This window comes from Melanerpes formicivorus, unplaced genomic scaffold, assembly GCF_026170545.1.
Source record: "Melanerpes formicivorus ecotype bairdi unplaced genomic scaffold, bMelFor1.0.p_v2 SCAF_65, whole genome shotgun sequence".
Classification (NCBI taxonomy): Eukaryota; Metazoa; Chordata; class Aves; order Piciformes; family Picidae; genus Melanerpes; species Melanerpes formicivorus.
In genome coordinates, this window is record NW_027142417.1 from 3833082 (window position 1) to 3849526 (window position 16445).

At 52.9% G+C, this 16445-nt stretch overlaps 1 long non-coding RNA gene across 2 annotated transcripts; it reads left to right on the plus strand.

Moving 5' to 3' along the window:
* Positions 1-13744: 13744 nt before the first annotated feature.
* Positions 13745-15421, plus strand: LOC137453369 (uncharacterized). Of its 2 annotated transcripts, XR_010990349.1 has the most exons (4): positions 13745-13772; positions 14242-14374; positions 14477-14644; positions 15312-15421. It is a non-coding gene; the product is annotated as an uncharacterized lncRNA (long non-coding RNA). The 2 variants fall into 2 exon arrangements; XR_010990348.1 differs by having other exon boundaries at positions 14242-14644.
* Positions 15422-16445: the final 1024 nt, after the last annotated feature.

The following is a 16445-nucleotide window of genomic DNA, read 5'->3' on the forward strand; positions in this document are numbered from 1 at the left end:
ACATCACTTCCGCCCACTCCCTCGGTGGGACCGGAAGTCACTGCCCCATCAGCTGATTTATCTCAGGACCTGTCAGCTTCTATTAAGGTGGCTGTAAATTCAAACACAGCTCCAGTTAAGGTGGCTCCTTTAAAGACTAGAGGTGGAAAGGCCAAAGATGGAGAAGAAGAGGAGGAGACTGATCCTGGTGAGGGGCCCTCTACTCTAAAAGATCCTGCTCAGGAGGAAGAGAAGGTTTGTTTTAAAGATCTAGCTAACCTAGTGAGATCAAAGCAGGATAGAGATGAAGTTAGGAAGGCAGCTGGCAAAGGTGGTTCTCAGCTTAAAGAGATCCTTAGGAGAATGACAGCAGGATTATATGGACAAAGAATTCAGGGAGATGAGGAACAAGATGATATTACAGACTGTTCATCACCACGGGAGGAATTGCGAAATGTCCGTAAAGATTTCACCAGGGCAGATAAGGAGCCAGTTCTAGCTTGGCTTAGTAGGTGTTATGATACAGGTGCTTCAGCTCTAACAGTTGGAGACAAGTCAGCAGCTCAGTTAGGGACTCTCTCAAGGGACAATGGAATAGATAGACATCTAGGCGAAGCTCTCGGTAAGGTTAATCTGTGGATACGCCTTTTAATGGCGGTTGCCCTGAGATACCCTTCCCGCGATGACCTTCCATGGAACCCTAAACCCTGGACTACCATAGATGAGGGAATTAAGCGCTTGAGAGAATTTGCTGTTAGAGAGCTACTCTATGGTGAACATGAAACTCTGAATCCTGATGACATTCCTGTGGGTATTGGTCTTGCTAAAAAGATCATCAAACTTGCTCCTTCTAATTATACAAACATTCTGGCAAGCAGAATTGTGTCAAGAAGTTATGGTGGAGCTTCTCCTACGGTTGGCCAATTCAGTGATCAAATGAGACAATTGGAGGATAGCATGACACGTGGTTCTTTGGTTTCAGCCATTGAAACTCTGTCTGGAAAAATTGAGAATTGCATGAAGGATCTGAAAGATTCCATATACCAATTGGCACAGAAGGATAATTTCAATTCTTCCTCCAGGTGGATACAAGTTTCATCTGTGAGGAATACACGTCCTCCAAGGAGGTCATTCCAAAACAGGTTATTCCAAAACAGGTCATTCCAAAACAGACCACCAAGGCAATCACGTAGAACTATTTGGATAACTCTGCGTGATCAGTTTGGTGAGAACATGAACCGCTGGGATGGCCAACCAACTTCTAATCTTTTCAGGAGACTGAGGGAATTGCAAAGTGGCAGAACCCGAGGTAGCAATACCAGAAGGGTAGCTGTTACTTCCACAGTTCCCCAGAACGACTCTTATGGCTCCAACAGTGGCTCCAGTTATAACATGCAAAGTTATAACCCTGCAAACTATGTGCAATGCACATGTGCGCATGTTCCCCATAACTAGGGGTGCCCTGCCTCCCGCCAGGGGGAGGAGAGGGATAACAGAGATAATAGAATCTATTGGGATGTGTACATCCAGTGGCCTGGCACTTCACAATTTCAGAAGTACAGGGCCTTGGTTGACACAGGAGCTCAGTGCACCATAATACCATCAAATTATCAGGGATCAGAGTCTATAACTATTCTGGGAGTCACTGGTGGATCTCAAGAGTTAAGTAAGGTAGAGGTTAACATAAGTTTAACTGGTAAACAATGGAGGAAGCATACAGTTGTGACCGGACCTGACGCACCTTGTATTTTGGGAATTGATTTTCTGAGAGAAGGGCGTTTCAAAGACCCTAGAGGTTACAAATGGGCTTTTGGAGTAGCTTCTATAGAAATTGATGGACAAAAATTGAAGCTGTCTGCCAGACCTGAACTTTCTGATGAATCTGCAGTTGTGGGACAACATAAGATACAGGACATTAAATTGCCGGTTGCTTCTCAGACTGTGCATCACAGACAATACAGAACCAACCGTGACTCTTTGTTGCCCATTCAGAATCTGATTCGTCAGTTGGAGAGTCAGAAAGTCGTCAGCAAAACTCATTCGCCTTTCAACAGTCCAGTGTGGCCTGTGCGGAAGCAGAATGGAGACTGGCGTCTGACGGTAGACTACCGAGCCCTGAATGAAGTGACACCACCTATGAGTGCAGCAGTACCAGACATGATGGAGCTACAGTATGAGCTGGAATCCAAAGAGGCCAAATGGTATGCTACCATAGACATTGCTAATGCATTTTTCTCTATTCCCATAGCAGAAGAATGCAGGCCTCAGTTTGCTTTCACCTGGAGAGGAATCCAGTACACTTTCAACAGGCTGCCAATGGGCTGGATCCACAGCTCAAGCATCTGTCATGCAGTGATCCACGATGCTCTGGAGAAAGGCGGTGCTCCAGAACACATCCAGTTCATCGATGATATCATCGTCTGGGGTAAAACTGCTGAGGAAGTCTTCGAGAAAGGTAACAAAATCATTGACATTCTTCTGAATGCAGGTTTTGCCATCAAGCGAGACAAGGTGAAAGGACCTACCACAGAGATTCAGTTTCTGGGAGAGCGCTGGCAGGATGGACGTCGACACATTCCAGTGGATGTGGTAAATAGAGTCTCCACCATGGCAAGTCCCACAAACAAGCAAGAGACCCTACGTTTCTTGGGGATAGTGGGATTTTGGAGACTGCACATTCCTGGATACAGTCAGATTGTGAAACCTCTGTATGATGTGACTCGAAAGAGAAACCATTTCCACTGGGGACCTGAACAACAAGCAGCCTTTGACCAGATAAAGCAAGAGGTGATTCAAGCAATGGGTCTGGGACCCGTCCGAGATGGTCCAGACATTAAGAACATTTTGTACACGGCTGCAAGTGACAATGGTCCAACCTGGTGCTTGTGGCAAAAAGCTCCAGGTGAGACACGTGGACGACCTCTTGGTTTCTGGAGTCGAGGTTACAGAGGTTCAGAGGCTAACTATACTCCAACAGAGAAAGAAATTTTAGCTGCCTATGAAGGAGTGAAAGCATCTTCTGAAGTGATTGGAACTGAATCACAACTTCTCTTAGCTCCCAGATTACCAGTTTTGAATTGGATGTTCAAAGGCAAAGGCTCCACACCACATCATGCCACAGACTCAACATGGTCTAAGTGGATGGCTCTGATAACACAGAGAGCTCGAATGGGAAATCTTGAAAGACCTGGTCTAGTGGAGGTGATCTCAAGTTGGCCTGAAGGTATCAACTGTGCTAAACCTCCGGAGGAGAAAGTAACTCGTGCTGAGGAAGCTCCTCCTTACAATGACCTCTCTGATGACGAAAAGAAATACGCTTTGTTCACAGACAGTTCCTGTCGTCTTGTTGGAAACAATCGAAGGTGGAAGTCTGCAGTGTGGAGTCCAACACGCCGAGTTGCAGAAGCAAAAGATGGAGAAGGAGAATCCAGTCAGTTCGCAGAGGTAAAAGCTGTCCAGCTAGCTCTCGACGTAGGTCAACGTGAGAGATGGCCAAAGCTTTATCTCTACACCGACTCATGGATGGTAGCCAATGCTCTATGGGTTTGGCTAAAGAACTGGAAGAAGAGTGGTTGGCAGAGAAAAGGAAAACCCATTTGGGCAGCCAACCTGTGGCAGGACATTGCTGATCGAATCGAGAGAATTCCAGTGAAAGTGAGACACATCGATGCTCACATTCCTAAGAGCAAAGCTACTGAGGAACAGCAACACAACCATCAGGCAGATCTAGCTGCAAGAGTTTCTCAAGTAGACATGGACTCTAATCTTGATCTCGACTGGAAACACCGAGGTGAGATATTCTTAGCTCGGTGGGCTCACGATTCGTCAGGACATGAAGGCAGAGATGCGACATACCAATGGGCTCGTGACAGATCCATAGACATTTCCATGGATGCTATCACACAAGTCATCCATGACTGTGACATTTGTGCCGCTATTAAGCAGGCAAAACGACTTAAGCCCTTGTGGTATGGTGACAGATGGTCCAAGTACAAGTATGGTGAAGCTTGGCAGATTGACTACATCACTCTACCACATTCTCGTTCTGGTAAGCAATACGTGCTTACTATGGTAGAGGCAAACACTGGATGGTTGGAAACTTATCCAGTTCCACATGCAACTGCATGCAACACCATTCTCGGTCTGGAGAGACAGATCCTGTGGAGACACGGAACTCCGGAGAGGATCGAGTCAGACAACGGAACTCATTTCAAGAACAACCTTGTAAAGAGCTGGGCAAAAGAGCACGGTATTGAGTGGATATTCCACATTCCCTACTATGCACCAGCTTCAGGGAAGATTGAACGCTACAACGGTTTGTTGAAGACCACTCTTAAAGCCATGGGGGGTGGATCTTTGAAAAACCGGGAAAAACATTTAGCACAAGCAACCTGGCTGGTAAATAGTAGAGGTTCAGTGAACCGAGCTGGACCTGCACATTCAGATTTGCTACGGAAAGTAGAAGGTGATAGAGTTCCTGTTGTTAGAGAAAAGAATCTGTTAGGTAAAACTGTTTGGGTATTTTCACCCTCAGGAGAGGCTAAACCTGTCCGAGGGGTGGTTTCAGCTGAAGGTCCGGGTCACACTTATTGGGTAATGCAAGAGAATGGTGAAATTCAGTGTATTCCACAAAGAAATTTAACTTTAGCTGAAAGAGGTTAATTTCAAACTGTTGTACAGCTACATTGCGTCCAAAGGAAGAATCAACGAGGAATCTACGGTGCACAAACCCTGAGATCCCTGAGAGCCCTGAGTCAACTAAGAGACCCTGAGAATCCCCGTTTCCCTTTTCTTCGCTTCGTCGGTGAAGAAATGAACTGTTTTCCATTTTTCTCATTTTCTGATTTTCTTGGACTTTTGAATCATCTACATCTGAGCATAGCCGGAATGGACTATGAACTTTACTCACGAACTGTAAATATCATTTTGGATTGGATGGACAGTGTGAACAGCCAATGAAATTGTTTAGAAGGGGTGGACTGTGGCCGGTTGACGCTGCCCCCTTAAGAAAGGGAATATGGTGGACGGAAGTTGGTAAACGGAAGGAATAGTCTAAACTAATTTCATTGGAAGAGTGGGAGGAAGCACCTTCTGAACTGGGAGTGAACTGGACATTTCCAGGACTTTTCTATCAGTCTTGCTTCCGCCTTTCCACGGTGCAGCAGCTCTCTGTCTCTGTGCTGGGCTTTCTGCCAAGGCCTCGGCCTTGAAGTCCAGATACCAGGCCTGTATTAACTCCTTTCCAATTAACACAAACTGCTTCTAACATTTTTTTTTTCCTCTCTTTTCTCTCTCTTTCTATCCCACTCTGGGAAGGGGGGGGGGAGAGAGGGGAGAGCGGAGGTGGGGAACCCCCTCTCTGCCGAGGGGGGTTACTCTCATTTCTGTGTTACTCTGTTGTATATCTTTGTATATATTGTAGATATTGTAAATTTGTAAACATTCCCCTGCATACCTTACATTGCTTTGTAAATATAGCTCCACTGCTTTGCTAATTCAGCTTGTGATGTTTTTTTTCCTTTCCCTTCAATTTTTTTTTCCCTTTTACCTTACAAGGGGGAAGGGAGGAGGCTTCTCGGCCTTACCCTTCCAAACCCACCACAATTGTGGACAGAAGGGACACTTTAGGCAAAAAGCATGACTTGGGAGAAGATGACTGTCCTAGAAGCCTGTAAGAAACACTGATTGCCAGATACTTTTGTGTACTTTAGGAACTGCTGCTGTAAGTTGTATGCACTGACATCCAGCAATATGGAGTGGAGAAGAGACAGTGGCATCTGTTACAAGCACCTCGAGTTTTAGGCTCAAAAACATCAATGTAGCTCAAAATTGCTGCTATCACCTCCTATGGAAGTCTCCATGCCTTCAGGGAATCCTACATTTGACCTCGAGGCTGCCTGGAAGGGCAGCTGGTGTGAATTCGGTGGCTTTCTTCCCACCCCCCTTTTCCCCCCCTCTCTTTGTCCCTATGGTGCCTTTGCTAGCCAGCCACCTCCCCCCCCCCCATTTCTCCCCCCCCCCCTTCTGATAACCTCTCTAGTCTATGAAAGTTGTGTTCTGATTTAAAGCAACAATGATTATTTCATTATTTCATTATTTCTGATTGTGATGTGTTTTAGAGATTTTGTTTTTTCTGTTTTCAATAGTTGTTTTACCTGTAAGCATAATGAATAGTAAGTATTTAGTATTTATAAGTATTAAGTAATTAGTGATTGTACTAAGGTATAAGCATTTAGTAATGAGCTCAAACTTTCGTTTTTCTGTGAGTTCAAATTTTAACTTTTGGTTCAAACCTTTTTTTTTTTTTTTTCATGCTATGGCATTTTGAAAGAGCTCTAACTTTTTATTAGTTTCTTTTTAGACATTGATTTGATAATTTAATTTTAACATAGTTCTTTCAGTTCTTTAGAGATTTTTGGTGTTAGCATAAGAGTTTGATATAGGGATATTATAGAATGAGATTTTTTTTTTTTGTTTGTATTCAAAATCGTTTTAAGAGAGGGATTATATATTAAAACAAAAAGGATGCATATTTTATAACTAAGGTTTTAGTAATGCCAGCAAAAAATAGCTAACCCATGTCAACACCCGGGAACATCACTTCTGCAACGCAGTACCGCAATCATCTCAACAAACAACAGCACAAGAATCACAAGGATGGGACAAATAGCATTTCACATGAAGCTGAAAATCAGCAGACCTACCTAACACAGGTCACAATGTCTGTTACGATAATCTGAGATCAAAAGCATCAATCGGGAGAATGTACCATAAAGCTATGTGTATTAGGACTGAATATCACAATTGCTTAATTGTTGTGTGGTTAGAGAATATGTTGTCATGGACTTGTATGTTAACTCACCAGTTTGTATTAATTTTAAATAGTTAGTCTGATTATAACACAAAATACATTTGCATTTTAGGTTATAAAAAACAAGGGAGAATTCAGGTGTTACATCCCCCCCAAAAAAATGGCTAAAGTATACTACATTCTCAAACTTTCATTTCATGTGCGGTTTCAAGCGTGATTTAACAAAGTTTATGGAGGATATAAGAATTCTGGAAGTTTTAGCTAGGAGAAATTTGAAAGAAGAACAAACAACATTAGGCCAAAGATAGTATCTATAGGACTCGGTGCCTTAGCAAAACCAAAGTATCAAAAGAGCAGCATTGTTAGGATGAGTAAGGATGGATTGTTAGGTTACGGTCAATTTTATACCGGGCAGAACCGTGAATAGTCAAGATGTCACCTTTGACCCGGCAAAGAAGCCTTTTCACTTTTGCTGTTTACGTGCAAGATTTTTCTTTACTTATGGAGATGGAGCCTGGCCAGCTTTATCTTTATAGATCAAGGAGAATCTTGCTAACATAAAACAACTTAGGATTTTTGAGCGTCTTAGACAAGAGAAGATGTAACATACCTTTAAAGCATATTGTAAAAGACAGTGGTGCGGATAGGGTTTGCTGTGTTTGTAGATCATTGTGTCTTGATCCTTGTGTATGACGTATTTGGGCCTGATGAAGTCATCTCTGTTGGTAAGAGGAGTGAAGTGTGAAAACTTGAACTAGTAAGATCTAAGTCGTTGACAGATTAAGCAGTTAACAAAGAAGTAAGTTCTTTGAAGTAAGGGAGTAAGTAGGATGAAACTTTGAAAAAAGCAACTGTTCTGTTGGGTTAGGGTGGGGGGTTGGGGTTGGGGTTAGGGTTGGGGTTAACGGTTAGGGGGTTAGGGTAGGGTTGGGGGGGTTAGGGTTAGGGGGTTAGGGGTTAGGCTTAGGGGTTAGGGAGTTAGGGTGGGGGGTTAGGGGCAGGGCTTGGGGGTGGGGTTAGTACCTGAGGGTTAGGGGTTAGGGTTTAGGGGGTTAGGGGGTTGGGGTTAGGACCAGTGCTCCCAGTCCCCCCTCCCCACCCCCCCAGGGGCTCCCAGTCCCCCCCAGTCCCCCTCCCAGCACTCCCAGTCCCCCTGATCCCCCTCCCAGCCCATCCCTGTACCTCCCAGCGGCTCCCAGTGCCTCGAACTGGTGCCGGTGAATGAGGGGGGCAGGGGGCAGGAAGGGGAGGGGCCAGGAGCTAGGGGGCAGGGCCAGGAGCTAGGGGGCGGGGATCCGTGGGGCAGGGTCCCCGTGGGGTGGGGCAGGGGTGCAGGCCCTGGGGTTCTCCCATTGGCTCGCTGGCTGCAGCGGACCCCTGAGGACCCCAGCGAGGGGAGGGGCAGGGGGATGGTTTTTGGGGGGGGGGCGCGGGGGAGGGTCAAAAGGGTTTGAGGGGGTCCAGGAGGGGCTCCTAAGGGTTGGGGAGGGGTCCCAGGAGGGTCTGAAGGGGATCCCAGAAGGGCAGAAAAAGGTGGGATGGGAATTGGGGGGAGGGGCTGGGTCTGGGGGGGCTCTGGGAGGTCCGTAAGGGTCTGCAGGGGTCCGCCAGACTCCGCGGGGGTCCCCAGGGGTCTGGAATGGTCCTTAAGAGTCCATAGGGGTCCGCGGGGGTCTCTTACGGGCCCCTGCAGACCCTTGGGGACCCCCACATATCCCTCCAGACCCTAGGGGACCCCTGCAGACCCCCCCAGAACCCTGCGGACCCCCCCCGAACCCTGCGGACAGCCAAGGACCCTGACAGACCCTTGGGGACCCCTCAGGACCCCCACGGTCCTTTAGGGACCCCCAAAAGGGAGAGGGCAGAGGGGGGGAGGTGGGATGGGCACTGCTCCCGGGGATGCCGGCGCCGGGGTCCCGGGGGCGTGAAAGGGGAATTGGGGGGGGCCCTCTGGAGGGTCCCAAAGGAGCTGGGGAGGGGCTGTGAGGGTTAGGGGTTTCTGGGGTTTGAGGTTTTGGGGTCCTGCAGGATTCGGGGAGGTCTCACTGTGGTTTTCGGCGTCCCTGCAGCCCCGGGACCCCCCCGGGACCCCTCTCTCCCCCTGGGCCCCCCCCAGCCACATCGCGAGCGGTTAGCAGCGCAGCTGTGCCGCCGCCCGGTGGCTCAGTGCTGTCCCCGCGCGTCACGGTCGGCACTGCAGATGGGCAGCGGCGAGTGCTGCCTCCAGGAGGCCGAGGGCTGAGCCGCGCCGGGGGGGCTCTGCGCTCCTAGCAGCGACAGCTTCCCCCAGAGGAGCTCTGAGGCCAGCTCCAAGGTTCGGTTTGGGTTCTCCTGGGGATCTCAGACCCCACTGCTCTGATTTCACAGCTGTGTTTCCTTCCCTGCCTAGGGGACAGGATGCCCTCACTCCTGGAGAGAGAGAGGCACAGCCTGAGAGGCCTGGAGCTGTGTGGGCTGTAGATGCTCTTCACCAGCTGGGAGCCATCCCCCCAGGAGTCTTCCACCAGAGAGCCTTCTGCGGGGTGCCACGGTAAGCAGGGTGCAGGTGAAGGGGTCCAGAGCAGGGCAGCAGGGCTGGGCAGGGGGCTGGGGCACAGAGCCCTGGGCAGGGGGCTGGGGCACAGAGTCCTGTGAGGAGAGGCTGAGGAAGCTGGGGTTGCTTAGCCAGGAGAAGAGGAGGCTCAGGGGAGACCTTCTTGCTCTCTACACCTACCTGAAGGGAGGCCGTAGCCAGGTGGGGGTTGGGCTCTCCTCCCAGGCACCCAGCACCAGAACAAGAGAACACAGCCTCAAGCTGTGCCAGGGGAGGTTTAGGCTGGAGGTGAGGAGGAAGTTCTTCCCAGCAAGAGAGGTTGGCCCTGGGGATGTGCTGCCCAGGGGGGTGTGGTGGAGTCTCCCTCCCTGGAGATGTCCAGGAGGGGCCTGGGTGGGGCCCTTGGTGCCATGGTCGAGTTGATCAGATGGGGCTGGGTGGGAGGTTGGACTCGAGGACCTCTGAGGCCTTTTCCAACCTCATTAATTCTCTTCCCATCCTATTTCATCTTCCCCTGGGTGGGAGGTTGGACCTGACGCTCCCCGAGGCCCGTCCCAGCCTGGTTCGTGCTGCTTCTGCGTGTTCAGGACAGGGATTCCCTGCTCAGTCTCTCTGCTCAGGGATTCCTCCTCTTCAGAGGTGTGAGAGAGGCTTCCCAGCCAGCCTGAACTATTTCCCCCTCTGCATTTGCCCCCCTGAACAGAAGCACAGGGGGGGAGATGCAGTCCTGTCCTGGCTGTTCTCGCCGGCATTGTGCTTCTCCCTGCCCACCCTGCCCCTTCCTGGGGGCTGCCTGCTCAGAGCTGACAGGTGAGGGGAAGCAGTTCCAGATCTGCCTCACGGCTGTTCCCTCCTTCCCTTCTTTCTGGAGGGAGGCAGTGAGGGGGAGGAGAGGCTCTGCAGATGAGGCACAGCAGCAGCAGAGGGCTATGGAGGGAGGAGAGCAGACTCCAGGGGCCTCCAGGTCAGAGCCGTGCGGTTAGCATCACAGCTCCTGCTCCATCACCACCACCACCACTTGTGCCCCCAGCCCAGCACCAGGGGCAAGGCCCTCACCAGCCAGGACACCACCCAGAGGAGCTCAGCCCCAGCAGGAAGCCCCAGCCAGCACCCCTGGATGGGATTGGGGTGGTCATCACCCCTGGCCCTGACAGCCAGGGGGCTGCCAGGACCCCAACCTTCTGTCACCACCACCATCACTCAGCGTGCACCAGAGACACTCACCAGGGATGCAAGGAGGATCCTCAGCCCAGGCAGGCTCATCCTAGGGGAGCTGCTCTTCCTGGGGGAGGAGATTAAATAGGGGAGTGGGTGGGAGGGGCCAGGTGGCCACACCTGGGGTGGGAGGAGACTCCAGCTGAGCCCAGGTGCCGATGGTTTGAGGGGATGAAGAGGGGAAGTGGGGCAGGTGAGGGACTTCAAGGGTGTCAGGGAGTGACAGGGCTGGGGGGCATGGAACAAAACCCAGAAGGGGGGAGGTTCCGATTGGATGCCAGGAGGAAGCTCTTCCCCATCAGGGTGGTGAGGCTCTGGCACAGGTTGCCCAGGGAGGTGGTGGTAGCCTCACCCATGGGCGATTTGGAGGCCAGGCTGGAGGTGGCTCTGGGCAGCCCGATCCAGGGTGAGGCATCCCTGCCCATGGCAGGGGGGTTGGAACTGGCCGATCCCTGAGGCCCCCTCCCCTCCCCTCCCTTCCCCTCTTCTCCTCTCCCTTCCCCTTTCCTTCTCAGAGCCCAGGCCTGGACGCCTGGCAGGCTGCTGAGCAGCCCTGATGCCTGCAAGCCGCCGTCCGCTCTGGGGGGAAAGAGACGCTCTCGCTCTCCTTGGCCAAGGCTGGTTCTCTTTCTGGCTCACACAAGGACTCCACAGGTCAGGTGATGAGGTGAGATGGATCTGAGACACGTCGTGGAGCCACTTGTGTAAGCATCTTGAGTCTTGCCGAGAGGTTGTTGCTTGTTCCTGCAGAGAAAGGAGTGCTGGGTGTGTTGCGGTGCATCTTCCATCCAGCTGTGCTCTACAGTCTCTCTGGGACCGAGCGCCGGCTCTGTGCAGTGCCTCCGGGGGAGGGGTGAAGGGCACTGGGAGCGTAGGAAAGCAGAAAGGGTCCCAGGAGGGTTTCAGGACAAGGGAGAACAACAGGCTGCTGATACTGGAAGGATGGCCTGGTGATAAAAAAGAGCGGACTGCAGTACACAGCCTGAAGCGTGAGGCAGGGGGACGCTTGCCTCCCTGCTGGAGAAGATCAACCTGATACGGGATGAAGATAACGATGGAGCAAACTCAGAGAGCAGCAGTGGTGCAGGAGTGCCAGGGAAGTGCTCGGGCTGCTGGATTTCCCCTCTGTAAACTGCCTGTTCTGTACCAATAAATGATTCCTGCTGCAGCAATAAATGATTCCTGCTGCACCAGTAAATGATTCCTGCTGCACCAGTAAGTGATTCCTGCTGCACCAATAAGTGATTCCTGCTGCAGCAATAAATGATTCCTGCTGCACCAATAAATGATTCCTGCTGCACCAATAAATGATTCTTGCTGCACCAGTAAGTGATTCCTGCTGCACCAATAAATGATTCCTGCTGCACCAATAAATGATTCCTGCTGCACCAGTAAGTGATTCCTGCTGCACCAATAAATGATTCCTGCTGCACCAGTAAATGATTCCTGCTGCACCAATAAATGATTCCTGCTGCACCAATAAATGATTCCTGCTGCACCAGTAAGTGATTCCTGCTGCACCAGTAAGTGATTCCTGCTGCACCAATAAGTGATTCCTGCTGCAGCAATAAATGATTCCTGCTGCACCAATAAATGATTCCTGCTGCACCAGTAAGTGATTCCTGCTGCACCAGTAAGTGATTCCTGCTGCACCAATAAATGATTCCTGCTGCACCAGTAAATGATTCCTGCTGCACCAGTAAGTGATTCCTGCTGCACCAATAAGTGATTCCTGCTGCAGCAATAAATGATTCCTGCTGCACCAATAAATGATTCTTGCTGCACCAATAAATGATTCCTGTTGCAGCAATAAATGATTCCTGCTGCACCAATAAATGATTCCTGCTGCACTAGTAAGTGATTCCTGTTGCACCAATAAATGATTCCTGCTGCACCAGTAAATGATTCCTGCTGCACCAGTAAGTGATTCCTGCTGCACCAATAAATGATTCCTGCTGCACCAGGGGGGTCCCTGCATGCATTCCCACACGGGAGTCTCCTGTGCCTAGCAGGAGAAAACTCTGCTCTCTTTCTGCTCCATGTCAGTCTAGGAAGTAGCTTTCGGGGTAGCCTGTGGGGCACCGGAGCACCGCAGCAGGCCGCATGGCTTCAGGAGGATCCAAGGGCGGCTGCGTCTGAGGCACAAAGGCAGCAGCGAGGAACCTGCCTGCGGCCTCCGATGGAGGCCTCGGGTGGAGCATCGCTGCCCAGGGGTCCAACCCAAACTGGGTGTGAGAGACATCGACCTCTGGCACATTCCCCACTGTGGGGCAGCCACCAGCCGGCAGCACGGGGGCTGGAGTAGCTGCAGCTGTTTGTGGGGGACCCTTCCCTGCCCCCCTTCATTGCTGCAGCAGAGCTCCCCTTCGGGGGGAGAGGGGATGTGTACACAACTGACTAGGAAAGGACCGAGCTGCTGGCCGGGCAGTTTGCTTCACATTCTGCCTTTTGGGGGGAGAATCAAAGGGAGCGGGGGGATTCTGGGCGGACATGGGGCAGGGGGATGCTGCAGCAGAGGAGCAGGTGAGGGCTGGGGGCACCCCCCTAAACCGCTGACAAGTCTCGGAGGGGACCACAGAACATTTCACAGCGTCAGTGCCGTGAGAGGCGATGCGGAGCAGACCCTCTCCAGCTGGAGAGGGAGGAGTTGGAGCGACTGCTGTGTCACAAAACTTTGGAAATGACCCCCCGTCTCCCCTCTCTGTTTTAAAGGCTGTGAGAATCGTAATGAAGTCACACAGGGGCTTGAGCTATAAGCACAGCCTGCGGCCGTACCCATCATAAACAGAGGCTTTTACCTGCGCGCGGTGTAGGGTTTCGATTTAAATGCCAAAACATCCCGAACGGGGCCGGGCCGAGCTGCTGCCCACGCCCAGGGCAGTGCTCAGGGCCGCCCCCGCGTGCGTCACGGGCGGCACCGCCGCCGTGCCGCGGCGCGTGCCGCCCCGAGGGCGCTCAGCGCTGCAGCGAAGCGCGCTGAACGCTTGAAATGCTGGAAAGTTGTTAGGGGGAGAAGGGAAAAGGGAGAGAGAGCCTGACTCGAGCGCTGACATGGGTACAACTCCTGCGCCGCAGCGAGGCTCCAGTCCCGCCAGGGCGATAGCGTCGCGATCGTTGCCATGGGTTCAGCGCATGCGTCGCAGCGAGGGTTGTTCGCGCGCACGGGGCTGGCGGCTTTAAAACGGCGCTCACTGGGCCGCCGGGGCTATCGGGTTCCTGCTCGCTCCGTGCTAGGTGAGTGCCTGCCTCCACAGCTCTCCGGGGCTTTCCTCTGGCAGCTGCAGGACCGCACTCTGGCTTTGCTTGCAGGGGGGTTCCCGGAGCCGAGCCGGGACCGTTTGGGAGCCGCGACGGGGCAGGGGACTCGCGCACTACCGGCCGGGGCTGGGGCCGGGGCGAGCGGGAGGGGCGGGCGGGCCGGGGCGAGCGGGCGGGGCGGGGCGGGCCGGCCGGGGCGAGCGGGCGGGGCGGGCCGGCCGGGGCGAGCGGGCGGGGCGGGCGGGCCGGGGCGGGCGGGCGGGCGGGCCGGGGCGAGCGAGCGGGCGGGCGGGCCGGGGCGAGCGAGCGAGCGGGCGGGCGGGCCGGGGCGAGCAGCAGTCAGGAAGAGTCAGGAGGGGTCTTCTCCCGGTAATAGTAAGTGCTCTTCTAGCGTGGCACCTGTCGTCTTTGTGTTCCTCCCCGTAACTCCAAGTTCCCTTCCTAGTGCTCTCACTGCCTTTCCAAGTCTCCCAGTAACTCCCCCACAGCTCTGCGAGTTAAATGAATGCCAGAGAAAAATGAGATGCCTGTGCAGTGTTTTTCTAGGGTGCAGGGAAACCTACTCACAGCTTTACAACGTGAGTAACTGAGAGCTAAGCTTTGCTTTTTGCTCCACTCCTTACCGTTTGACTCTTTGCTTTCCACTTGGTCGACCAAGCAAGGCTGATGTCACTTCACAGTCGCTACCCCGTTGGTGCCTGCCTGCGAGTGCCAGGACCCTTCCTGGAACCACAGGACAGAAGGAGGGTTTGTCTCTCTTGCGGTGCCCTGAGCAGGAGTCGTACCAACACAGGCTCAGAAAGCTGAAACCATCGAAAGATTTAATTAGAGAGCAACAGGCATTAGAGGTTGGTTGATGGCCAGGGAGAAATGCACCGACTGCAAGGCAATGGGGGCGTAGTAAATCCTGGGGAACAGGGAACACGCTCGGAGACGCAGAGCCACGCAACAGCTCTCACAGAGAGGCGCAGCAAAAACTCAGCTGCGTCCCGAAGGCGCAAACCCTACCAAGAAGGGCGTCCGTGGGTCGGGGCTATCAGAAGCAGGGCAGCCCCTCAGCTGTCTCTGTCTTTCCTACCGCGATGCCACGTGGGGGTGGGCGATTGTGGGGGGGTTACAGACCATTGCAAAAACAGGGCGGAGGGCTTGCCAGCGCCGGGCAAACCAACCCCAGGGGCGGCTGCTGCCAAGAGGCCTGGTCACACCTAGCGGAGCATGTTGGAAACTGGGGACATTCAGCGTATCCCGCAGCAGAATGTGACTCCGGCTGAGAGAGGATGAACTCAGAGGGGGCAACACACATCAATGCATTAGAGTCACTGTGCGAATAGTTAGAAGTCGGTCTAACCTCTTTCCCTCCTGGCTTAACACCAGCCTGGCATCCAGGACTCAACATACGCACTGCACAGCAACCCACAGAGCTCCTGGGTCATCCCACCTGTACTTGTTCCTGCTGTCCCTGCAGCAATGGACTGTTCCTGATTTTTTTTTTTTTTTCCTCTTTTCCTTTCAAAGTCAGACTGATTCCTGATTCTTCTCCACATCCCTGCCCAGTTCCAGCACCAGAGAGACTGCCCTGAGAGAGAACGAGCCGGGATAACCAGGGACTCTCCTCGAGGAGTCGAATACCACGTGCCAAGAGTGGATGACAGGGCTGTGACAGGGGAGCGGGAGGAGAACGGAGGGGTGGCTTGTGGCGGGTGAAGGCCCATTCTGAAGACAGGGTGGAGGGCTTGCGAGTGTTCTACTAAACTCTCTGCTTCCCAGCTGACTCCAAATTATTTCTTGCTGGATTTGGTCCTTTCCTTTTTTTTTTTCCCCCCTCTGTTGGGAGGGAGGAGGGGGGGAGCAGGAGAGAGATTCTCAGCCTCGACACCATCCAAGCTCTGAGCTCCCAGGTAAGGGTCAAATCGCTGCAGCGACGACACAGCCGAGGAGCGGGCGAGCGAGGGGCGGGGGCAGCCTCTCCCAAACGCTGCCGGCGGACTGCTTGCCCGAACGTTCCCGGGGGGGACGGAAACCCATGACAAAACGTAAGTATTAGCGTGAGGTATTGTAGCGGAGGAAAAGCCATGCTGTTCCTCCAGAGGTTGCAGAGCAGTAGTAACGTGTACGCCAAAAGGTTTCCAATGGCCCTGAGCGGCAAATTAAAACCGCACAACACACACAAAGGAGACCCCACTGGTTTTATATTCAGTTGTTTAATTTGAATGGAAAGGCCTCTGAAGAGAGGCCAGCTGAGTCGCTCCCCACGCACCCGGAGGAGATGCCCCCCCTGACCGGTCAGCGTCCCCCCCCACTTCAGGGGGTTTGTGGGCATCTATGGTGGGTGTGGGGGGTATCAAAGAGGAATTCAGGGACATGTGGGAGCCAATGGAGGGTCACCTGGGGGCACTTCAGTTGGATGGTTAGGGTTAGTTGGGGGGGGGGGAGTGGGGGCTGGCTTGCTGGCAGCCTCTGGTGTGTGTGGGGGGTTGGCCAGCTTGGCAGCGGCGGCCTCTGTTATTGGGCGGGGGGGTTGGCTGGCTTGGCGGCGGCAGCAGTGTCTGTTGTTGGTTGGGGGGTTGGCCGGCTTGGCAGCGGCGGCTTCTGTTGGGTGGGGGGCGGGATGCGTGGCTGGCTTGGCCACAGCCTTTGTTGTTGGGTGGG